At 42.5% G+C, this 26,893-nt stretch overlaps 1 long non-coding RNA gene across 1 annotated transcript; it reads right to left on the bottom strand.

Annotated features, from left to right (window-relative positions):
• Positions 1-13,654: 13,654 nt before the first annotated feature.
• On the bottom strand, positions 13,655-14,671 carry LOC122204236. Its single transcript, XR_006195564.1, has 3 exons — positions 14,618-14,671; positions 13,837-13,974; positions 13,655-13,745 (listed from the first exon to the last, which is right to left on the bottom strand). It is a non-coding gene; the product is annotated as an uncharacterized LOC122204236 (long non-coding RNA).
• Between the last annotated feature and the right edge of the window lie 12,222 nt (positions 14,672-26,893).

Raw genomic sequence — 26,893 nt, 5'->3', positions numbered from 1 at the left:
TAAGTATAAATGGCCCAAATACTTCAGTTAGAATACAGAGATTCTCATAATGGATTAAAAGAGAAGATCCAACTGTATGCTACCAAGAAAACTACTTTAAATATAAGACATGCATAAGTTAAAACTAAAGGAATGGAAAATTATATACATAAAAAATACTTTAAAAAAAAGAGAAGTTAGAGTGGCTATATTAGACAAGATAGAATATAGAACACAGAATATGATGTGAGATAAAGAGAGAGATTTTATGGTAAAGGGGTCAACTCATCAAAAGTACATAAAAGAGGTGCCTGGGTGGCTCAGTCAGTTAAGCGTCCAGCTTTGGCTCAGGTCATGATATCACAGTTTGTGGGTTTGAGCCTTGTGCTTTCTCTCTTCTCTCAAAAATAATATATTTTTTTAAAAAGAGGACATAATAATCTTAAATTATGTACCTAATAACAGAGTTTCAAAATATATGAAGCAAAATTGATAAAATTCAAAAGAAAAATAGAGAAATTCACAATTACAGTTGGACAGCTTAACACTCTTCTCTCAGCAATTGATAAAACACATAGAAAATCAGCACAGAATCAGAAAATTTTAACAAACTTGTCAATGATCTTGATCTACTTTACATTTATAAAACACTCCATTCAATAGTACCTAGAACAGTCACCAAGATAGACTATACTGTGGCCAAAACAAACGTGTGTGTGTGTGTGTGTGTGTGTGTGTGTGTGTGTGTGTGTTAATGAAATCGAAAACAGAAAAACTATGAAAATAAAGTTTTGGACTTTCAAAGGATGAACAATATTGACATGATTGACAATGATGAAAAGTAATGGAGAAAAGACACAAATCACCAACATCAGGAATGAAAGATAGGATATCACTATAGATCTTACAGCTGTTTAAAAGATAACAAGGGAGTATTTTGAATTTGATGCCAATAAATTTGACAACTTAGATGGAATGAAAAAATTATTTGAGAGACACAAACAATCAAAGCTCATTCAAGAAGAAATAGATAACCAAAGTAGCCGTATTTATAATAAAAACTTTTTTAAAAAAAATTTTCTTAACGTTTATTTATTTTTTGAGACAGAGAGAGACAGAGCATGAACGGAGGAGCATCAGAGAGAGGGAGACACAGAATCTGAAACAGGCTCCAGGCTCTGAGCTGTCAACACAGAGCCCGACACGGGGCTCGAACTCATGGACCTCAAGATCATGACCCAAGCCGAAGTCGGCCGCTTAACCGACTGAGCCACCCAGGTGCCCCTATAATAAAAACTTTTAACCCATAGTTTAAAGCTTTACATGAAGAAAACTCCAGAAATTTGACATAAAAATTATTTATAAATTCTTCCAAACATTAATAATACAAATCTTATGCTAATTTTTTCATAAAAGAAGAGTGAACACTTTCTCATTTATTAAACCAATCCTACTTTGATACCAAAACCACACAAGATATTACAAAGAAAAATAATTACAAACCAATTCCCTCATAAACACAAACATTAAAATCTTAACAAAGTTTTAGAAAATCAAATCCAGCAATACATGAAAAAATTCCACCTATGACCAAGTGGAATTCATCCTGGGAATGCAAGATTTGCTTAATATCCAAGACCAATTAATATAATTCACCATCTTAACAAACTCACAAAGAGAAATCTCAAGTTCATCTCAACAGATTCAGAAAGGATATAATTCAATATCTATTCACAATAAAAGCTCTCAGCAAACTAGGAATAGAAAGAAACCTCCTCAACTGATAAAGAGCAGCTACAAAAACCCTAGAGCAAACATTACACTTAATGGTGAAATGCTTTCACCCTAAAATCAGCAACATGGTAGTCTTCTTTCTCTCACAGTCTGGGAGAAAATATTGCAAAATATATATTAGATGAAGGATTTGTATCTTTAAAATTCAACAGTAAGACCAAACCGGTTAAAAGACAGGGCAAAAAATTAGGTAAACGCTTCACTAAAAGAAGATATACAAATGGCAAACACAGAAAAAGATGCTTAACATCATTAGTCTTTAAGGAAATACACATTAAAACCACAATGAGGGGTGCTGGATGGCTCAGCTGGTTGAGCATCCAACTCTTGATTTGGGCTCAGGTAATGATCTCAGGGTCATAGAATGGAGACCCACACTGGGCTCCACACTGAGTGTAGAGCCTGACTGAGATTGTCTCTCCCTCTCCTTCTGCCCCTCTGTAGCTCATGCTCTCTCTCTCTCTCTCTAAAAAATTAAAAATAAAAATAATAAAAAATAAAAATAAAAACCACCCTGAGGTACCATTGGACACCCATGCAATGGCTAAAATTTTAAAAACTATGCTAACTAACTGGTGCAGCTACTCTGGAAAACAGCATGGAGTTTCTTCAAAAAACTGAAAATAGAACTACCCAACAACCCAGCAATTTCACTGCTAGGTATTTATCCAAAAGGATACAAAAATGCTGATTCGAAGAGGCACATGCGCCCAAACATTTGTCGCAGCACAATCAACAATAGCCAAAGTATGGAAAGAGCCCAAATGTCCGTCAACTGATGAATGGATAAAGAAGATGTGGCATATATATTCAATGGACTATTACTCGACGATGAAAAAGAATGAAATCTTGCCATTTGCAACAACATGGATGGAAGTATAGTATATTATGCTAAGTGAAATAAGTCAGAGAAAGACAAATATCTGATTTCACTCATAAGTGGAATTTAAGATACAAAACAGATGAATAAGGGAAGGGAAGCAAAAATAAAATAAAAACAGAGAGGGAGACAAACCATAAGAGACTCCTAAAAACAGAGAACAAACTGAGGGTCTCTGGCAAGGTGTTGGGTGGGGAGAAGGGCTAAAGGGGTAAAGAGCATTACAGAGGACACTTGTTGGGATGAATCACTAAATTCTGTTCCTGAAAAAATATTTTTATTTAAAAAATAATAATAAAATAAAATAAAATAAAATAAAATAAAAACTATGCTAAGATGGTGACAAGGATGTAAAGAACTAGAACTCTTTTCACTGCTGGTGGGAATGCAAAATGGTAGAGCCCCATTGGAAAACTGTTTTTTATAAAGTTAAAAATATGCATACCATATGACTTTCAATCCCTTTAAGGTATTTATTCAAAAGAAATTGAAAAATATACATTTACACAAAGTCTTACACTCAAATGTTCATAGCAGTTTTATTCATAGAAACATACAAGTGTCCATCAATTGTTTAATGGATAAGCACATGGCACTATATTCATTCAATGGAACACTATTCAGGAATAAAAAGGAACAAACTAATGATACGTGAAATAATATGGATGAATCTCAACAATTTATAACAAACAAGAGAAACCAATCACAAAAGACTGCATACTATGTGGTTTATAGAAAACTCTAGAAAAGACCAAATTAGAAAAAGCACAAAGCAAATCAGTGATTGTCATGTATAAGACATACAATGGAACTTTTTAGGTGGTTAAATATACTTCTATAGACATCTGTAATTTGAAATGTTTACATGAATACACATTTTCATTTCTCTCAGGTATATCCCTAGAAGAACTGCTGGGTTGTCTGATAACCCCTATGTTTACCTTTTCAAGGAACTAGATTTTATAATATGATTTCAGTGATGGTTACACACTGTATACGTTTGTCAGAACTTACAAAATCGTGCACTTAAAATTGGTCAATTTTATTGCATGTAAGTTCTACTGCAATAAAGTTAACTTTTAAAGCAAAAAAAAAAAAAAACCAAAGAAAGCAAAAAAGTTGAGATCAAACAGGGAAAAAAATCATGAATAACCCTGAATTATACGCTTTACTGATGCACAGTGCTCAAATTAACAAGATGCTGCCAAATCTCGATTCACTCTATGCTGGGTAGCCCTGGCCAAATGCAAAATCTCCTGGGCCTACTCAAGAAGTTGTGATGGGAACACAGGCACTGGAGAGAAAAGGCCTGGGTTTCACTCCTGGAGCCATCGCCTACCAGCAGGTGGGTAGGGGGGATGTTAGTTCACTTGCCTCCAAATCCCTCCTGCGTTCAAGGATCTGCCACGCCCCCTTGGCACCTCTCTCACCCTTTGCAAAAAGCATTCTCTGCAAGCATTTCTGACTGGGGCTTCCTTCTTCAATCTGGCTCTGCTTTACATCTTACCCCAGTTCTTCATAGTTTCTGGGAGCATCTTTTCACTGGGAAGATTCCTACACTTGCGTGCGTATGTGTGCGTGCGTGTGTGTGTATTCTCTCATTTTTAAGGTGCTGGAACAGAACACTGTGTACTCAGTCCACCTTCTTGTATCTCTCAGAGCTCAGTTTCCTGATCTAAATATTATAGTCTTCCACGCTCAGTGTTGTTAGAAGAACCAAGTAGCATAATGAATGCAAAAGAACCATATAAAAGAGAAACTGAATAAAAGGCTTATAATTAAAGCCAACGTGTTCTCAGAGTGAGTTAAAAGCCAAACATGAGATTTCTCATTAAGAACCTAACTCTTTCACTAATAAATTTTTCTCCTCTCCATATGTCCTACTTGAGGCCTCCCACTCTTCCCAGGAAAATCCTAAAGCTCATTTATCCACAAAGATAAATTAAATTAGTGCTGAATTTTTAGAATGAGAAATAGAGAGATGATAGGTGGATGGATGGATGGATGCATGGATAGATAGATAGATAGATAGATAGATAAAGGAAAAAGTTGTTTCTTGTTTTCTAATATTTTTAAAGGAATATTCAATATACTTATAGGTATCTTTATTTAACAGTCATGAAACTGGGGCACCGGGGTAGCTCAGTTGGTGAAGCGTCCGACTTCAGCTCAGGTCATGATCTCACAACTCCTCAGTTCGAGCCCCACATCTGGCTCTGTGTTGACATCTCTCTCTGCCCCTCGCCCGCTCGTGCTCTGTCTCTGTCTCTTTCAAAAATAAATAAACATAAAACATTTTAAAAAGTAATGAAACTGAAGTCAAGTATATAAGAAAAACTTCCCCTGGAGTGGTCTTCTAAAATTCTGCCTTCAAACATAATGAAAATACATCTGTCCTCTTTTCTCCATCATACAACACAAATTCGAACTTCTCAGAAGACATTTTAGCTTCTCTCAACAAACAGAAGTGGGTTCTGTGCTCCTAATTATACAAAACTGCAGCACAAACACTCACCTGCTCAGTGGGGCCCGTAGCTGCCCTGCCAGAGGTTTTCTCGGGACAACAGGAAGTGCCAGAGAGGAAAGAATGGGCAAATAGCCAAGGTCAGAGCTGGTGGCCACCCGAGACGAGAATAGGTTGCGTGACCAGACCCGAGTTACACTTGCTCCGCGCTCAAGTATGGGTTCCAAACGACACTAACCATTTGAAACCTTAACAAGTAAACCGTGTCCTGCACCAAAGCATGCAAATATCAGGTCTAAATGCCAACTCTATTTAGCTAACAAAGGGAAGATTGAACTTGGCCAGAATTATCAAACACAAAAGCCTATTTGCAATCATTTCCACTGGCCAATGGAGGAGGCTGGACAGAGCCCACAACCGGAGACCAAACAAGGTTAGGAACTCACACGGGTGCCTCACTGCCGTGGTTCAGCATGTCAGGCTGAAATGAGAGGGCAGTTGTGACCAGGACATTTGCTCACGGGACTTCCAATGCAATAGAGACGCATGTGAATATCGAGTAATAGAGAGTGACATTCCTTATGTTGTGTCAGTTTTAAAATCCAGTGAGATGGAGATATAGATGTCAGCTCCTAGGACAGGCTGGCTTCACTGCCCGTGGACATCACACTGCCAGCACCTGTCCGCTCAGCAGGTTGTGTGCCTTCAAGTGGAGACATACACATGATCCCTCCCCAGCCTCTTCTCCCTGGGCTGCGGTGGCTGTAAAGGGGGTGCCTCCCCTCGGTCTGTCCCAGCACATGGAGAGCAGTCAGGGGAGACCACTTATAATTATTTGACACAGATGGTCATTTCATTAGCATATACACCAAGCAGCCTGTTACAGGGCGTTGAACTGCCTATCACTCCCTCCTCCTGTACAAGCCTTCGGGCTACCAGGCAGTATATTTTAAGCAAGGAAGAACCTTCTCAGACCACTCTGGATACCCATTTTGTGAGACAGGCGGAAGTGTTTTAGGAAACCCTAAAAGAATGACAAGCTCCTGGGTTTCTGCAACTTAAGAGCCAGACGCGGACACAGAAGCTCGCCTATTCCTAAATGAGGTCATCAGTGTGTGAGGAATTTATTGTTAGCACTGGTAGGTTTCTCAGCCCTCATTCCGTGGTTTTAGGACATGTGAATCCATAGCAGGTTGTAAATCATAGAAATGGACCTTCACAGGGGCGCCTGGAGGGCTCAGTCAGTTAAGCCTCCAACTTTTGATTTTGGCTCAGCTCATGATCTCACAGTTTATGAGTTCAAGCCCTGCATCAAGGTCCATGCTAATAGCACAGAGCCTGCTTGGGATGCTCTCTCTCCCTCCCTTTCTGCCTCTCCCCCGTTTATGCATGCTCTGTCACTCTCTCTCTCCCTCTCAAAAATAATCAAATTTTGAAAACATTTTTTAAAAAAGGAAAATAGATGGGCCCTCACAATAACGCTGAGCTAAGACTCACTCTGACTATTCACTGGTCCCAGAACAAAGAAAAGAACCCAGTAGCAGGGAATGGCTGGCAACGTAGATCTCCAAATTTTAAAGTGGGAAGGGAACTTAAGCGACACACACACACACACACACACACACACACACACACACGAGCCAGGCCGGTTCTCAAGCATTGTTTGAGTAGCACACCTCATTTGCAAGTAACATCTCTGAGTGAGTGCCAGTGTTTAGAATAGGAAAAGCAAAATGGTTGTGAAGGAGAGTTTTGGGGCCCAGAGCCTGGTGCACCTGTCTCCCCACCCTTGCTCCAGGGCACCCCAGGAGAGCTCTCAGAGGAAACATGGCTCTCCTCAGAGCACAGTTTGGAAAACACCTGTTAGCAATGCTCTCATTGTGTAGAAGGAACAGAGCCCCAGGGGAAAAACTCTCATCTCCCTCTTCTGCTACCAGGCAGGCATTCCACACAGACCCCATGGATTCTGAAGCATTTCTAGCAAAAGTGCAATGACCTACTTGGACAAAGGGAAGTTCAGTTCATCGTCAGCCCTGAGTTCACTCACACATACAATGGGATCCTGGAGGGGTTACAACATACAGACCATCTAGTATAGCCTGCAAAGTCCATCAAAAGACACCTTAATCTCGCTGTGTACCTGCTTCAAGCTCCGTGCCACCAGGAGCCCACACACACTAGCCCATGCCATGTATTTTGCTGTAAATTTATAAAAAGTTCCCACCAGCCAAGGGAAAAAGAAATGGGAAGGCAGGCAGGCATCTGAATCTGATCAATAAGGACAGACCATCTGTGAGAATATACGACCCTCTACTCCCGCCCACCCTCTCCTCAACAGGATTTTGCTGGGTGAGTTATCTAAATAATCGCACTTTGCCTGGCTTTCTGTAGACACGGCAGGAAAAAATCATTCCTGCTCATGAACAGAAATTTCCTCAGATTCCTATCCATATATCTTCTGTGCATTTTAAAGCCTTTTAACAAAAACTTGCGCCATTCTTAAAAAACGCCAGCTCTCTGGGAAGCATATCTTAATCTCCGAGTACAAGGCTGATTTATATGCCGAGGCGGTCATGACTACGATGCTGTAGCCACATTTATTTAATGGTTCACATAAGGCTTCTTGCTCAGTGCAGTCTCCATGCATCTTCTCACTAGTCAAGTCAACATCAGTGCCTTTTTAAAAACATAGTAAATCTCTTTGATTGGGACTTGAGGCTGGAATCATTCAATTTGTGTTCAACTCAACTGTCTTATCTCCTGGTGTGCCAGGCTGTCCCTGGCATGTCCAGCACTGTGTCTCAGCATGGCCTGGGATGCCAGCGCATATAAGCAACTAACGGGAGCATTGGAGCAGGACAGACAGCCCTTCTCTGGCTCTCCCACCACTGGGATCCCAGTGATGATGGACAGGGCAGTGTCACGTGACCATGACTCTGAAAATAATAAGGCTGCTCTTCCCATACAGAGACAGTGGCCTGAACACAGACCTGTTAATGTCAAAGAGAAAGAGACAAGTGCACATATGTTGCCTATGAGTGATCTCAGGCAGTCTCCCGAATGCCAGGAATAATGTATCTGTACCAAACTTTTTTTAAGAACAGCATTTCTCCTGAAGTTTTAATGCTCTTTTCTTTCCTTTTTTATTCATTCGTTCCATCACCTGACATTTACTGAACAACTCCTACAGGCAGGCATTACCCTGCGCGCAGAGGCATTCACTCACTCCCTCCTCATGTACCGGTTCATGTAACAACCAGGTCCCCAGCAACCGTTTAGGGTCAGGAGCTTTGCCAGGTGCTGGGCGAACAGAGATCAAAGACACCATCCCTCTCTAGGAGAAGGTCAAGAGGCATTGGTGCTGTGTCAGCGGCTGTTTAGTGCGAGACCCTTGCAGAGAGCTCTATGGCCACTGTCTCATTCAAGACTCACAGCAATGCTGGCCCCAGTGTACAGGTGAGGGCACCGAGGACCCAGAAAACTGAAGGCACCATTTCAGGCCCTTCAAATGCCAAAGATGAAATTCCTTCTAGCTCACTAGTGACTAGAGCATAAGAGGAAAGGGATGTGCTATAAAGAAAGACACATAGAGAATAACATTATAGTAACATTTCCATCCAAAGATGACAGCAATTTCTATTTTTCTTTGTGTACCTGTATTTAAAGAGCTGAGCAATGTGAAAAAGGGTTTGGCAGTTGCTCAAAAAGTTAAACAGAATGACTATATGACTCAGCAGCCCCACTCCTAGGAATAAACCCAGAGAAATGAAAACATTTCTTTATACAAAAATATGGACATGAATGTCCATAGCAGAATTACTCATACCAGCCCCAAAGGAAAAACAACCCAAATCTTCGTCAAATGACGAATGGATAAACAAAAAGGGGTATAGCCACACAATGGAAGACTATTCAATCACAGAAAGGAATGAAGTACTGAAAGATCCCACAATGTGGATGAACCTTGAAAGCACCATGCTAAGTGAAGAAAACCAGACACAAAAGGCCACATGTTGTGTGATTCCATTTCTATGAAATGTCCAGAATAGACCAATCATCCACAGAAACTCGAAGGGTGATTGCGGGGGTAGTTAAGAGGGGGTAAGGAGAGTGACTGCTGACAGGTACGTGGTTTCCCTCGGAGGTGGTGACGATGTTCTAGAATCAGTGGTGATGATGGCACAACCTCATGAAGATACTCAAAACCACTGAACTATACCCTTCAAATGGTGACTTCTGCGAGATGCAAAGGATATCTCAGTTTTAAAAGAGAGGGTTGAACGGGCTGCCACGAGTGAAGATGTCAGTGAGGATTCTGAGTCCTGCTCCCCAGTTTCACCAAAGGACACTTTCCAGCTCCTGCCACTTCAGCTGCTCACAGCCAGGGGCAGGAGTCAGTCTGCCGGACTCCCCATCCCCAATGCAGAGAAGCTGGGAGGGCCGCCCTTGGCAGAGTTGGAAAGCAGATGATGTGTATCTCCCTGGCTCCCAGCTGTCCTTTCCCTGAGCTGGCCCTGGGCTTAGTGTCAGGAGACCCTGCCCTAGTCTCAGCCCTGCCAGTAACTTACTTGCTTTTTGACTTCAGATAAGTCTTAGCGCCCTTTCAAATTGGCTAATTCATCAGATTTTTTTTTTTTTTTTTTTTTTTTTTGCCTTAAATGAATGGAGAGGAGAGGGCTTGTCCTTATTCATTTTTTTCTCTTCTCGTAGCATGGCAGCTGCCACCTAACCTTGGGTAATGCTAAAAATCAAGCAAACAGCCGCTAGATGTAAATGCAAAGCCAATTAGCACTCAGCTTGCCCGTTCTGAGATGGACAGCTACAGATCTGGAAATCTCCTTCCAAGGAAACGCACCTCCATCAAGAGTACCCGGGGAAGCTGAGATGCTCACACTGTCCCGGAAGGGCTGGCTGGGTGCTTCAATTCATTAAGTCATAGATCTTCGGAGCTGGAAGGGTCTTTCAGCTCATTTAGTTTAGGTTCCTCGTTTCATAAATGAGAAAGCTGAGCCCTGGGCACTTACATTCCTTATCCCCAAGTCACAAGCTAATAGAGGCACAACCCCATTCTCTCCTGCCTCCTGCCCTGGGCTCTTTTTAACCCAGCACACTACGTCTGTAGAGTCATATCTTATCTGTTGAAATCCCGCACCCAAGATGGCCAAAATACATTTGTCCTAACACCTGCGTCAAACTCAACGCTCTCTGAACGCACTGGAGCCCAGACATTCAGTTTTACTCATTTAGGGCTTGTTTGCAGGTCCAAGCAGAGCAGGACCCTAATTGTATGAAAATCAAGGAAAAGCGATGAGTATTATTTAGGGGGAAGTAAATTTTGCCCCTAAAATCCTTATCTTAACTGTGAGAGTCTTAACTCAGGAAACTATTCCTCATCATCAAGCATCTGTTTCATGGATCAAGGTGAGTGTGTGTGTGTGTGTGTGTGTGTGTGTGTGTATGTGTGTGTGTCTTAAAGCTCTTGACTGAAACTGAGAAAAAACTCAACTCAAACTAGCTTACGAAGAAAGGAAATTTGTTAGCACACACAGGTAGACTTTAGGCAAGACTTGATTTAGGTTTCTAAAATGTCTCCAAAGATTCGGTGTCCCCTTCTTTATCTTTTGACTCTGCTCTCCTCCAAATTGGCTCCACGTTCATGGAGACTCATCTCATTCCGGAATTTACACACTCTTATGTTCAAGACCAGCAGAGAAGAGTAAGCACCCACTGCCCTGAGAGCCCCAACAAAAATCTGAGAATTACGTCTCAACACCTCAGATTAGCTCAACAGAGATTTTTCTCTTCTTCTTTAGAAATATTGCTCTATTTTCCTTCTCTCTGTGATATCACACGCTAATTAATAAAGGGTCATTAAACACCAAAGAGAATTTTCCTACCATTTAACCTTTATTTATTAATAAAGATCATCTCAACATCAAACCCTGCCTTTTGGAAAGTGGCTTCCTCACTCAGCTTGGACACCAAAAACATTAACGGGGGAAAAAGGCTTACAAGACTCCTCTGCAAGGTCCACTCAATATTTTCTTTAGACTAAGAGATTATTCTCTGGAGATTTGCATTGCTAATTATAATACACAGTTTGAGACTTTGGAATTGATCTACTATGAAAACAGACTAAAGCCTCCTGCTATCTGGGATGATTCATCAAAGCCAGAAGTGTGCTGTATCACAGCTCTCCCCCAACGAAGAGGAAACTTCTGGAAACCACATTATTTTTATTGTCATTTGGTTTGTCAAATACATTCGTGTTAGTCAGGGTCAGCCCCAGGCAAAATGTGAAGTAAGAAAAGTTGGATCTTCACTATTAGCAACACCCGTCACACCAAACTCCCTTTAGAGCAATGCTTTTCTCACCTTTCGGTAGCCTTGACCATTCTCACACCCCTACTAGTGCCTTCATCTTTCAGTCAAGATTCCCAGAATCCCCCTCTTTGGAGCCCAGGTCTCCCCTCTCCCAGAAACACTCCATGATCATTACCAACAAGCAGTAGAACACCTATTATGTGAAAGCATTTATGGGGGGAGTTGGACATCTGCTGCTTTTTCAGCTGCCCTGTATCACTTTCCTTCGGGACCTGCATCTTTCTTACTCAATGCAATTTTTGTGGGGCTATCAATCAAGGGGAAATACTTCCCTTAGCAAATGGGTGAATTTGTCACTTGAGCTGGTCAGGAAAGACGACTATGTGACCCAAATGAAACCAATCAGAGTCCTTCTTAGGGATGGCTATTAAGGCTGAGACAGAGAGAGTATTTTTCTTCTGCTACGTGACCATGTGCCTTGGAACCATAGAAGCCTGACACTGATGGAGTCCATCCCTGGGCCTGAGAATGAAACCAAGCCAGAAGAGAGCAGAATTGAAAATGGGGGAAGATGTGGTCCTGAGAGCATTGTGTGAGTACCGGATTGAGCTGCACCTAAACTTTCATCCCTAGACTTTCCGTTTACCTAAGCCATGAAAGGATCTCTTTAGTTAGATTTTCCCATGCCATTTCTCTTGTTTTCAGTCAAGAGTCCTAACTGATGTAACAAGATATGAAGAAGTGTAGAGTATCAGCACACTGGGACATAACCAGCCAAGGAGGGCCATGGCCATATGACCCAGGTAAGCAATTTTAGAAGGAGCCATCAACAACACAGGCTTCGTAGCAGAGCTCATTGCTTCCCGGAAATCTGTAACCAGCCGGCCAATCCTGTTGTCACATGATCCCTACTCTTCACTCTCTTTCTTGGCTCTTAGATCTCCACATTGATTACAGGCACCCTCTTGCCTGCTCGTCCCTTACCTTCATTCATTAGCCTCCTCTGAAACCTTTATCCTATGTAATTTTGAAGGGCTCCTGGCTTTCCCTAATGGACAGCAGATTTTCAGATTTCCTTCTTTCCCTCTGAGGTTAACACAAGCTTCCTCCAAACAGCTCTCTGATGCACTCCAACCTCAATCACTGCACAGTTAGCACCCTCCCTGGATCGCCACCAATTTCACCCCATCTTGTTTATCTCCCAGGGTCCCTGGTCCCAGCCCTTGCAGCACAACTTCCTGACACATGAAGGAACTCATGTATAGGGCTTCTCTATCCAATATCTTCATCAAAACTACCATCACCATCATCACAGCTACCATTTAGTTGTCAAGCACTTATGTACCACTGTGCTAAACAATATATATCCATCATCCCAAGTTTGCTCCACATAACGTAGCTACAATCTTTCCAGCTCACCAGAAAGAATGCCGGGCCGAATAGCCACAACTCCTGAAACAGAACTAATTCCCGAACCCATAACCCAGGTGTATTCCTCGCTCTCCAACCCCTGTCTGGCCCACTTCTATGTCCTCTGTTGTGTTTTTCATTGGTACTCCAGGCTAAGTTTCCAGAGACCAAGGAGCTGTGACCCAGACTTTTGGTCTGAATCCATTTTATGGGCTTTCAGCTACTGATTTCCCTACATATCTCATTGTTAATGAGAATAGGGTTAGTAGCACATTGGGCCAGTATAAAGACCTCAAGCATAAACGAGCGATAAAGGACAAACAAAGGGAAGAAACTACCAGACTTCCACCTGCTAGTGTAAAGGCAGGCAGGAATTTCTGACAACTCTCTCGGAAACAATAATAAGTAACATTCACTGAATTCTTAGTACGTACTAGATACCCACTCTTCTATATTTTGTATGCATACCATCTCATTTAATCTCCACACTTCCAATGAGTTGAGCGCTATTATCCTTCCCTCTTTCTACTGAGGAACCTGAGGCATAGAGATGTTAAGTAACCTGCCCGAAGTCACATGGCTAGTCTGGCTTCAGAGTGCTAGCTATCAACAACAATGTGATGCCACTCAACGGTGTCATAAATCAGAGCATCATTCTCTTGACATCTTCATCAACATAAATATCAGTGGAGGGTGGCCTAAAGGCAGAACAACGGTCAGTGGTGTATTGTTTTCCGATCGCTATGTAACAAATTACCACAAAATTCAGAGATTAAAACAACATACAATTCTTATCTCACAATTCTGCAAGTCAGGAGTTTGGGCTTTAGCTGGATCCTCTGCCCAGCCAAGGTGCTGGCCAGGACATGGGTCTCAGGGTCCTCTTCTAAGCCCCTGTAAATGTTGAAAGTATTCATATCCTTGCAGCTGTAAAATTCATTAAGACTTGGTTCGTTTTCAAGACCAGCAAGAGAATCTTTCTTACCTCAGGGAGCCCCAGTCTCTCTTGTAAAGAGTCCATCTGATTAGGTCAGGTCCACCCAAGATAATCTCCTTTTTGATGAACTCAAAGTCAACTAAGTAGGGATCTTAAGCACATCTGCAAAATCTTTTCACCTTTGCCCTACAATGTAACATAATCACTAGAGTGAGACACAGTCGCTTTTGCCATACTCTATTGTCCAGAAACACAGCATAGATCCTATTCCTACCCAAAGGGAAGAAATTATATAAAGGCATGGGTCATAGAAATCACTCTACAATTTTGCTTACCATACTATCTATACCAGGTCTTGAATTGGTTGAGTAACTAGACTTGCTAGCCATAAATTGGACCACTCTCCAATGGTTCTATCAGGGTCTTGATCTGGAGGCCAGAACCTGACACCTGGTGCTCCGCCAGAACTAGAACATGTCTTTTCATGACTAAAGAGCCAGAGCCATAGTGATTTCCAGGGTGATACTGGTTACCTCTATCCATTGCACCGACCTGCCTACCAGAACAGAGACACGGCTACCCTACCTGGCAGGACAGCCCTGCAATGATTCCATGCTTGCAGTGTGGCCTCAGCATCAAAAGACTGATAACTATCTGGACAATAAAGCCTGAACCAAACCCAGAAAGTCATCAATCCAAAGGGAAGAGGCACAGGGTGCAATCCAGGTAAAAAGTGTCCTGAGAGAACCCACGGTGCTGCACGGACGGGCAATAATCACTGCTTCTCACTCCACCTAAGTTATTCCTTCTCTTCCTCTATGCCACTAACCTGGTTCCTGAGAACTCCAGGAGCAGACGCCACCAAATAGGACATGTACGGCTGAAAAAATAACAACAGAGACAAGATTTGATGGATGGATGGATGGATGGTACAGGTAATGAATATTAGGAATTCAAATGGAGGAGAGTTCAAGTCTTCTCAGATAACTTAGAAAATGCAGGAAGGAGAGAAGAATCGAAGTGGACGGTGAGGAAGAGTTGAATTTCAATGTCAGCGAGGGTGTATTTAAAGCAATAGAATATACATTTACAAAGGCACACAGTCAAGACAGCAGAGGGCCTATTGAAAATACTTTTCCCAGCTCCTTTCCAATCAAGCCAGACCTCCTATCGCCCATTCCTTGGGGCCCTAATCTCTTTCCTCTGATCTGATAAACTAATCCAGGCTAAGGTGTAAATGGATTGATGAGCAGCATATTTGCATTTTAATAGGGACCTTCTAGACATAGAGCCTTAAACCAAAGTAAAGGCTACAAATATTGGTCATCCCTGGTGCTATGATAAATTGGTAGGGGAGAAATTATAGGGCAAGTAAGTTTTCATTTTCCCCTCAAATCCCTTCTTTTGCATGGGGAGCTGGTGTTCATCTCAAAATTAAGAGTTTAAATAAAACTCACGTTGTCTGATAGGTCACATCTCTCACAGAAATGCTAGTGTTCATGTCCCAGGCACCCAAAGCACTGCCATGTAAGTAAACTTCGCTCACACACCCCTGGTATTTTTCTAAATGCTTCATAGTCAAAATGATGACTTTATACAGGCCAGAGCTGTCTTTTATGCTATGACCTGGTCATCTTTGCTGGACAGGATGGGAAAGTCCCTGAACTACCTTTAAAGCACTGTAAATGTAACATGTTGCTCTGGGGTTTGTTTTTTTTTCTAAATGCTCTCGAGTTTGGGAAATCTTATGGACCAGTGATTAAATAATAAACATAAACACAAAGGAAATCTCAATTGTTAAAAAAAAGATTACAAACAGCAACAAGTCTTTTCACATGAAGGTTTTATCTTTCTTTCAGTAGTAGTATTAGCTTTGCTCCAGAAAAGATGTTCTATAAGAACATAAAATACGAGGGCACTATGAGTGTGTTAACATTTTTCCTACTCTGGCTCCTACCCGTTTCTTTTAAACTCAGGTAGTACTCGCCATCAAACCAAAGTTAAATTTTATAGTATCGCTGATACTGAACTAAATATGTTAATGATCCACAAAATACACAGGACTATGGGTCTATGATGGGTAACCCATGAATTAAGTTTTGAGAGAAGTGGAAAAAGGTTGGTTTGGACCCTGTGCTTGCGCTTCCTCTGGGGCACGAGGAAGTTCGCAACCTTTTTGGACTTTATGATCCCCTTTAGCAAAATGTTGGCAATGCCTGGCCGACCACAAAGCGGTGTCATAATAGTTTGCCAAAAGGTCTTTTTTGAAGACCCAAGTAAATACAAAATCTAAAGTATTAATTATTTTGTATTATTTCACTCATTACAATTCGGCTTTCAAATATAAGGGAATGTATACGAGGTTACTTTTGTAGGCATTCTATAAAGACTTCAAAACCGAAGTCTATAATTAAGTATATAATTAACTTTTACCACATCCATATGATAGAAAAATTGGCCTCTTCCAGTGGACTTTATTGGAACATTGATTAAAGTCAAGCTATTATAGTCAAAATGGCTATTGTTGGCTACAGAGTAGTACCTAATATTATATCAAGTGTTTCTGGTTCTCAGAATAATGATACCTTTAAAGACTTTTTTTTTTTTTTTCAATCCCCAGATGAGCTGTTCTAGGCTTCTTACTTTCTCTGGAGTTTAGCATATGTACAATTTCAGACCAAACACATTTCTTTTAAAAACCCACATATCAAAATTGTGCACTGCATCTTAATGCCGTCTGTGCCCCAGTATGTAATTTGTTTGGGGTTTTTCTGTTGCTTTTGTTGTTGTTGTTGCCTTACTTTGAATAAGTAAATTAACCAATGAATGCCTGAGGACACGCAGCACATGTTCAGGGTTTGTGACACAGGAGGGCATAAAAGCAAGGATGGTAATATCTGCTAATAGAACTTCCCATCCCACGAGGGGGTTTTCATCTCTTTTGTTTGCACAATTTAAATAGGCAAAGCTACCCCTTTAAATGACATGAACCTTTTGTCCCTATGAGATTTCGGTTATCAGGCCACAGTCTGTCAGTTTGAAACCATTTCCTTCCCAATTAGCTTGCAGTTGGGTGGTGCTTCGTGCTGTTTTGCGGTTTCTCTACCTTCATCTGACCTTCAGCATCATCTGCAGAGCTCTCTGTTTAGCACCAAAAATCACAATCGATGCAGAGAGGCACCTGGTGTGTTTGCTCAAGAATTTCATGCTTGAAACCTTATAGCTCGAGAGGATTTGGGGACCGTGTGTTATCTGTAGTTGAAGGTTTCCTCTGTGACCTGGAGACTTTCTCTTTCCTGGGACTGCAGGGAATAAAAACCCAGGACAATCTCCCGTGCATTCAAGGCATTAGCAGCACTGCAAGGGAAAACACCTTTCTGGGCAGATTCTACCTTTTCAACCCTTATCTTGTTTTAACTGAGATTTGGGCTGGCCATTTCCCCTGAAGCCAATTCTCTCTAGCTAGTCCCATCTCCCTTCCTTCCTGCTCCAAAATGATTGCCTGCAGACAGAAGGCAATGACCGAAACATTCTTTCTTACACTCCTCTCTCTCCCTGCCGCACCACCCAATTATAAAATAGAACTGGACAGCAAAGAATAACAAAGTAAGTAGGAAAAACTTAATGAATCGAGGGCAAACGTCTAGATTGTCCAAAAAGATCCCAGAGCATATGTAAAATAAATACCAGCTCACCCAGCACTCACATCGTCTGAGACAAAACCCTTCCCCCAGAGTGAACTACAGCATCTGATAACAGTCAAAGGCATAATTAAGGAAAGCTTTCAGTCAAAATATAAAAGAGGTACCTGTTTCCATGAATACAGCAGGGCGTCATTAAAGTTCTAGAGGGGATGAAGGAAATATCCTAGGATCACTTACATTTTTTTAAGCAGAACCTTTAAAGGGCTACAAAGTTTCTTCTAAACAAAAAGTTATTCTGAAATTTCAAAAAGGCCTAAAGTCTTAAATACAATTTGTTTCAGCCTTGTTCTACCAGCGAGGAAACCGTGGCCCAAAAAAAGTCAAGACCCCTCCCCACCCCGCGATCCAGATGAATTTTCCGCAGCATAGCCACACAGCTAAATTGAAAGGCCAGCTCTCCTAACTCCAAACTCATTGTTTTTTCATACTGTTCTCTGGGAACAAGAAGAGGCTTGAGAAGTAATGATGACAGAAAAGAGAGGTCTAAGTCTTCAAAACTGTTTATTCTTCATTTTATTTGGAGTCTGCCTCTCTTGACATTGAAATCATCAACCTTTTGCTGGATGCAAACTCTGAAAAGGAGGAGAAATTGCAATCTGACCTAAGAAGTTTGTCTGACAAAGAAGTCGAGTTAAGAAATGTCACTAGGGTTAAAGCTAAGCATCCAGGCCACACAAAGAAGCCCTAAGTGAGCTCATTGTACGAGGAGCATTAGCCTGAAAATCAGTACTGCCCCGAGCACTTCCATCTGTCAATCAGAAAACATTAGGGCGGGTACTTAGAGACCAAAAGCAACCAGTTTCCCAGTGAAATCTTTGGAGCATCAACTGTAATTTGTGCTAGAGGGCCATCTATCACTCCATCGTGGTGATCATCAATGCTGTCAACACCAATTGTCCACCTAGACACCCACTGGAACGGCTACATTTTAAATGACAGACAGGGGCGCCTGGGTGGCTCAGTCGGTTAAGCGTCCAACTTCAGCTCAGGTCACGATCTCAGATCTCATGGTCTGTGAGTTCGAGCCCCGCATTGGGCTCTGGGCTGATGGCTCAGAGCCTGGAGCCTGCTTCCAATTCTGTGTCTCCCTCTCTCTCTGCCCCTCCCCCCGTTCATGCTCTGTCTCTCTCTGTCTCAAAAATAAATAAATGTTAAAAAAAAATTAAAAATAAATGACAGACAACACCAAACATCAGCAAGGATATGGAGCACCCAGAACTACTGTGCATCAGGGGTGGTACTATAAAATGGGCTGACAGCTTTGAAAGGGTCCAACAGTTTCTTATAAAACTATACATCTACCCTATGACTCAGCAAGCTTCTCCCAGGCATTAACCCAAGAGCAATAAAACATATGTTCACAAAAAGACTTGTATAAGAATATCCATAACAGCTTTTTTTTTAAGTTTATTTGTTTCGAGAGAGAGCACAAAGCGGGAAGGAGCAGAGAGAGAGGGAGAGAGAGAGAGCATCCCAAACAGGTTCTGTGCTGTCAGTGCAGAGCCCCAATCTCACAAACCATGAGATTATGACCCGAGTCAAAATCAAGAGTCAGACGCTTAACCAACTGGAGCCACCCTGGTGCTCCCGTAACAACTTTATTCACGGAATCCTAAAACTGAGAAAAGCCCGTCAGTGGGAAAATGGATAAACAATGTATAGCAGGTTCATACAATGAAATACCACCTGGCAATAAAAAGAAACCAACCACTGATACACACAATGGTATGGGTGGATGAGTGTCAAAAACATTATGCTAAGTGGATGAAGCCTCGCACATGAGTACTGTGGTAGAAAACTCGGAGCAGTGGTTGTCTCTGTCAGTGAGGAGGAGAGGCAGGAACAGACTGGAAGAGATGTGAGGGCACACTCTGAGGAGATGGTAGAATTCTTGACTTGAGGAGGGCTGGGGGTATTTATCAAAACTCAGTAAAGATGCACATAAATCTTACATCGAAAGAAAACGATAAACAAATATCGAACTAAAGTTCAACATGCGCTTCATGAATTATTTATGAGGAAGTGCACTGATGTCTGCAACTTATTTTGAAATGAGTCAAAAAAAAGATAGAGTCCTAATGATAGAGGTGTGGCTAGATAGAAGATTAGATGGATGGATAGATAGATATAGGTAGATGCATGATAAAATAAGTATCGTAAAATATTAATGGCAGAATCCCAATAGTAAGTATACATATGTTCACTGTAAAATTCTTTCATCTTTGCTGTATGTATGAAAAGTTTTACAATAAAATGTGGGGATGACTCCTTTGCAATTTAGGATTATGATCAATCTATATTAGCAAGTGTCTCTGTCTCTCTTTCCCTCTCTCTCTTTCTCTCTCTGTCACACACACACACACACACACACACACACACACACACACACACTATCCTGTTCTCTAGGAGTTTCCATTCCCAAATGTAAAGTTCATTAATTTGGATGTGAACACATCAGGAAGAACTTTCCCTAAGGGTCCATTAAGCATTCCCAGGAAGAAATGGGGTGGGCCCATGGCAAGTTGATGCTCTCTGAACAGCTCTGGCTTGATTTTGGATGTAATACTTAGAAGAACTCTTCTACGATCGCTGAGCCTTATTCTTCCGATGTGTAAAATAGCTCATCATCACCTACCTCTGCCAGTAGGAGGATTAGGATGACCTTGGTCACAGCTAATCCTTACCCCCTACAAAGTGTCAACATACAGACCTCCCATCAGGTGGGGCACTCGACAAGCCGTGCTCAGTTTTGTTGGAGAACAGATACCTCAATGTACTAGGTAGTTCTTCATTTAGGGAAAACTATGCTTGAGAAATGCCCTATCTAGAAACACACTGCATTAACATCCTAACTTCCTTCCGAGTGTATCAAATACAATCATCTGGAGGTGGTGTGGGACTCAAATGAGAAGGAATGTCCATGTCCTTTGTACATAGCACAGCACTGTATAAATGAAAACAATATCACTGAGCTGGGGGCAGTCAGGGCACTAGTGTTCTTTGTTCATTTTTTAAATTTTTCTAATTTTAAACACATGCACGGCATGGGTGCATCATTGCCTCTACACTATTGGAAGGATGGCTTGAAGGGAAGGCTAAATTAAACACCCTTATCCATTTGCTTTCTTATTTTCTCATGAGGACCTCCCACCCCTCACCCCCTCCGCAGACTGTAACTACTTCATCAGCATTTCCTTGGCCTGCACAGGGCCCTGACATGCTAAACAATAAGCACTCTGTTTCTCACAGTTGTGCTGCTGCCAAAAAAAAAGTTCTTTGTACCACTCCAAGATTAAAACCTTCCCCTCATTTTATGTGAACGCCTGTATTTAGACGTTATGAATTCTTAGGGAAAAAAAACTGGACCAACGTAACCCCGAATTGTATATAGTTGCCATACACATCAGAATTTTTGAGGACTATATTTTTGAAAATGTCCCCTGAGACTCTGCTCCCATCCTCCTTGCTGGAAAGCCAGAGCACCCCCAAACAGGAAAGCATGGGATATTGGCAATCGTAGAGAAAGCCAACACAATGCTCTGATTAACCCTCCTTGCCTGCTGAGAACATTCCCTTGGCAGTGTCATAAATAGTACACATTGCTTTGGGACCACTGCTTCTGATTGAAAGATTTTGATTATGGGTTCAAAGGACAGCCCATAATACGGAAGTCTGAGAAGTGGGAGCCAAGATAACTTGGCAATAGCCATCCAAATAGGGTAACTTGTGAGCTGAATACAAAAGCACACGTTATGTGAGCGTATGGCTGGCCCGCCCTAGAGGAGACCCTAGATATTATTTTCCCCATCCAAGAGTGGGCCTGACTGAGCTTCTCTGCCTGGGAACTGAACCACAAGCAGGCGTCACACCCAGAGCCCTTCCGGGCACATAGAAGGTCCTTAATAAATGTGGGTTGGACTAAATGATAAAGCTGCAGCATGGAGGCAGGATGGTGTGGTGTCTATATGCACAGGATCTGGAGCCTCCTAGGTTCAAATCTTGGCTCTGCTACTTACCAGTTATGCAAACGTGGACAAGCTATTTAACCTCTGGGTTCTTTTCTCATCTGTCAATTGGAAATAAAACGACTGCCAGTCTCGGGGGATGGTGAGGATTGGAAAGGTTAACACACGTAGAAGCACAACTGATGGTAAGTACTGCCTAGATGTTAGCTACTGTTTTTATTTTATCAGAACAGGTCAACAGGAGTACAGTTTGCATGAGAACTCCCAAGGCCTTCGTGGGAGTAAATAAGAAGGAAACTGTCAGACCAATGATAGGGCCTCTGACGATTAACCCTTAAAAAAATGAGAGATGTTGGAGGAACGACCAGAAAGACAATCCCAATGTGCCCTTATTGCCTTGTTGCCCAATGTGCCACTTGTCACAGTTTGGACCAGAGATTGTTTGATCACCCAACACACGATCTACCTTCAGACCCTGGTTCAGGGTGAGTGAGGAACATAGCTGATTTATCACTGAAAAGTCACCTTTGAGGACTTGCCCACTCTGGTTCAGAAGGACCTATTCTAAGTTTTTCGGTGGGGCCACCATAAAATCCAAAAAGAAAGACCCATTGATCAACAGAGTTGTAATTCGGTGGGGGGTGGAGGGATACCCTCCAACTTCAACAACACTGGAGCGAGGATAGTGGTGCTTTAGCAGAGGAGAAGCCAACAGAGGGGCAACCTCAGGAGAGATGCACGTGTAGGGAGAGCTGAGCAAAACACCCGCACAGTGTCAGAGAAAGCGTGAGGTCCGCCATAGCTGTGATGGCGGACATCCGCGGTAGCCAAGCTCCCGTGGACCCTGGGGTAGGTTACTAAGCATCCTCAATCCTATCCTCTGGAAATGGCCTTGATAATTTAGACTGGGAGGCCCAGGAACCGTACTGGGACTAGTGCCTGCATCTAGCACATAGTAGGTACGTGACAAATTATCTTTCTGAAACCCAACTTTGATCACTCTACCCTTGGCCCTTAAGCAAACCTTCGTCATCTGTTCACAAAACACCTGCTGGCTCCTAGAGGTAAGCTGCAAATATGTAAGCCAGGGAGCAAGACGCCTGTCTAGAACACTCCTCCTTACTTGTGCCTCGCCAATCTGTGGTGCTGACCTATTGCCACCGCTTTGAGCTCATGAATCTGTATATAGTCTGTATCATCATCATCATCATCATCACCATCCAGGCATAATTGGCATATGGCATTATATTAGTTTCAGGTATACAACATAATGATCCAATATTTGTACACAATGCAAAATGAATCACCATAATAAGTCTAGTTGGCATCTGTCACCATCCACAATCACAATTTCTTTTCTCTTTTTTTTCTTAAGATCTGCTCTGGATCTTGATGGCAACCTCTGACCCTCCCACAAGGATTCTTGTGCAATTCTTGGATAGCAAACCTTGTGTTGATCTAGACCGCACACAAGCTGACCCTGTGCCTCCCAGCTTCTCCCTGCCCGGTAGAAACTCCCTATTCAAGGCTGGTTCTCTCAGGAGCAGCAGAAGAGACAGCCACAGAGCAGGGACCCAGTAACCCCTGAACAAATGAAAGAATGGGTTTGGGGATAACACGCATACCTGTTCCCAGGCAGGGGGAACTGCAGCAGCATGAACGCACCTCGCTTCTCTGCACGTTCTCTTTCATTCCTTGCCAGGAAAGAAAGGCTAAAGCCTCTACTTGGGGAATTCAGGGCAAATCATCTGGTGGTGTTGACACAGCCCCTCGCTCTCTGCTCTCTGATGAAAGGATCTACCCTGAGAGGAGAGGTCTTCTTTTTTCCAGAGATGTCTGCACTGAGGGGACAAGTCTGCCAAATCCCAGGTCATGGAACTTCCAGCCACTCACCTGCAGAAGACAGCCGTGTTCTCCAACATCAGCTATGCTTGCCTCACAACACCTCTTCCTCGGCAGCCAACTATGGAGAGGAATTCTCCAGCTCCTGAGGAGAGGGGCCAGGACTGTATAGGCATATAGAGAGAGTTCTTTTTCTTCATAACTTAATGGCAAAATGAACCACAATTATTCATTTGCAAGGCATGAGTTCATCCATCCAAAATTATGCTCATTTTGAAGCCAGGAGAAGGACCAAGACCAGAACTGGAGTTCCTCCACTTTCATTCCTTGATGAAACCTCTGGACTAAGCACACGTCCTCCTGTTTATACTGCACAAGGAAATCTGGAGTTCTTGTAGACACCCATGGGAAGAAGGAAGACATGAGGTAGGTGGTGCCATTATGTTTGAGTCAACAAGGAAGAATGTGGGTGATCAAACAGTGCTGCAAAATACGGAAAGTAAACCACCTGGAACACACACAGCTATGTCTCACCCAAGACACTTGTGCTTCAGAGTAAAGCCAAGCTGTCGGTTTAGAGAGGAAGGGCTGATCTTTCGAGGGTCAGCATGTCCCTGAAATGTTTTTGCCTTCTCTATGAATCACTGCTCCTGCAATGATTCCGGAACACAGAAGCCATTCCCTGGAGAAACCCTTCTCCAACTCTTTGGGCTTGGGACCTCCTTACATTCTCAACAATCAGAGAACCCCAAAATCTTCTGTTTACGCGAGTTATACCTATCTGTATTGACCACAGGAGAAATTAAAACAGAAAATTGTTAAATATTCATATAAAGCTTTTTTTTAATTTTTTTTATTTAATGTTTGTTTTTAATGTTTATTTATTTTTGAGATGGGGGAAAGGGGCAGAGAGAGGGCGACAGAGGATCAAAAGCGGGTTTCGCACTGACAGCAGAAAACCCGATGTGGGGCTCAAACTCATGAACCACAAGATCATGACCTGAGCTGAAGCTGGACACTTAATCGACTGAGCCACCTAGGTGCCCCTGTAGTACTTTATTTTAAAAGAATAATAAACCCATTACATGTTAATATAAATAAGACTTAGGTAACATAAATAGCATTTTTTATTTTATAAAATAACCTGTATTTCCAAAACAAAATTAGTGAGAAAAGTAATGCTGTTTGATGTTTTTGTAAATCTCTCCTTTTTTAAATATTTTTTTATGTTTGAAGGAGAGAGAGAGACACAGATTGTGAGCGGGGGAGGGGCAGAGAGAGAGGGAGACACAGAATGCGAGCCAGGCTCCAGGCTCCGAGCTGTCAGCCCGGAGCCTGACGCGGGGCTTGAACTCGCAAGCTGTGAGATCATGACCTGAGCCAAAGTCAGACGCTTAACTGGCTGAGCCACCCAGGCACCCCAGTAAATCTCTTTAACGTCTGTCTTAATAAAAGAGAACTCGATTCTCCGCCTCTGCATTCAATTTGTTGCAATATGTTGTTTTAATTGATGTATATGAAGAAAATCCAGGCTCATACAGAAAGACAGTTAGGAAAGGAGGGCCTCATAGACCCCCAAGAGGGTCTTGAGGAAGTCCAGAGGTCCCCAGACCACACTTGAGAATCAGCACACCGGCAGACCCTTGCAGTCATGAGGGAGAGTGACTGAGGAGGGGTTTTCTCTCCCACCATCTCCTCTTTGCCGCACCATGACCTCCATCCCCTTCCGCTTTCCCCTCTTCCTTCTCAGTGTAGGTCATGAAGGAAAGTCACATCTGAGGGGTGCCTGGGTGGCTCAGTCCGTTAAGCGTCCAACTCTTGGTTTCGGCTTACGTCATGATCTCACAGTTCATCAATGGCGCAGAGCTTGCTTGGGATTCTCTCTCCCTCTTTCTCTGCCCTTCTCCTCCTGTGATCTCTCTCTCTCTCAAAATAAATAATAAAACTTAAAAAAAAGAAAGAAAATTAAAGAAAAGTCACATCTGAGACTGTCTTCCACTGAGAACCTCCCCCACCCACCCACTGCCAGACTGCCAAGCAGAGTGTGGGCAAAACCAAACTAGCAACTGGCCTGGAATGTTCTCTGCTGTGAACAACCCCTGGGAACCCAGGGCATTAGCAGACAGGCTTACTGCATATTGGACTATTCAAACACTGGTTATTTCTTGCGGTGCCTGTCTGGCTTAGTCAGAGGAGGGTGCAGTTTGGTCCTGGGTTTGAGCCCCATGTAGAGATTACTTAAGTAAATAAATAAACTGTAAAAGGGGGGCACCTGGGTGGCTCAGTTAGTTGAGCATCCAACCCTTGGTTTCAGCTCTGGTCATGATCCCAGGTTGGGGGACTGCCGGGCTCCACACTGAGCACTGAGTGTGGAACCTGCTTAAGATTCTCTCGCGCGCCCCTTTCCTTGGCTCTTACTCTCATTCTCTTTCTTTGTTTAAAAAAAAAAATTTAATGTTTATTTTTGAGAGCGAGAGACAGAGTGTGAGTGGGCAAGGGGTAGAAAGAGAGGGAGACACAGAACCCAAAGCAGGCTCCAGGCTCCGAGCGGTCAGCACAGAGCCTGACCCAGGGCTCGAACTCATGCACTGAAAGATCATGACCTGAGCCGAATCCGGATGCTTAACTGACTGAGCCACCCAGGAGCCCCTCATTCTCTTTCTTTCTAAAACAAAAATAAAAATAATAAAAATAATAAACTTTTTAAAAAAGTCATTTCAAAAAAATTTAAAAGTAAGTAAGTAAATAAAGGCATTTCTTCTCTTTATCTACTCTTCCATTCTTAGTATCATCCAATAGTCTCTCGGGTACACCTGTGAGACACTGGTGGCTTTACAACATTTAAGAACCCCTGGGGGCATCTGATTGGCTCAGTCAGTGGAGCATGCAACTCTTGACCCAGAGGTCATGAGTTTGAGCCCCACGTTGGGTATAGAGTTTACTTAATTAAACACACACACACACACACACACACACACACACACACAGAACACCTGGGTGAGACTCATCTAAACACAAAGAAAGTTCCCCCAAAAAGAGATACAGAAACAATCCCGAGAGATGTTAAGCAGAGGCAGAAGTCAAGAGGATCCAAGAGGAGAGAGGTAAAGGAAAGAGGGCCTGTGTAGTATGAATCTTCCAAGTGTTCCATGATCATTTCAAACATATTATTTTGAAAATAATAATTTCATAAAAGTAAATATTTAGGTCCCTGAGCAGGAACAAAAGTTCCAATTAAGAATTATAATATCCCCATCAAGGACATTCCACATAGTAAATAAGCAATCTGTACTTTCTTTCCAGGTAACCCTGGCCAAAAGTTGGCCAATGGACCACCTAGTCACGTGAGGCTTTCCCCAGCATTTTCTCACACTAGGATTGGAGTCCACTTCTGTTGGAGGTTATTACTGATTTCTATAGACCTAACAATCCTTGGCTTCCCCTTCTTACTGAAAACTTAGCTAAACAAGTGGGGATACTTGTTCAAATGTCTCAAATAAGACAAGTAGCCCCTGCCTCAAATTCTCTGTATAGTCTGATGGCCAAGCTATCACAAGTGCAAAGGCATCACCCACAGCAGTGGTTTTGATGTGT

The sequence above is a fragment of the Panthera leo genome, chromosome D3 (assembly GCF_018350215.1).
Source record: "Panthera leo isolate Ple1 chromosome D3, P.leo_Ple1_pat1.1, whole genome shotgun sequence".
In the NCBI taxonomy this organism is placed as follows: Eukaryota; Metazoa; Chordata; class Mammalia; order Carnivora; family Felidae; genus Panthera; species Panthera leo.
The sequence above is the reverse complement of the archived record's forward strand: the minus strand, read 5'-3'. Positions and strand labels throughout refer to the sequence as shown.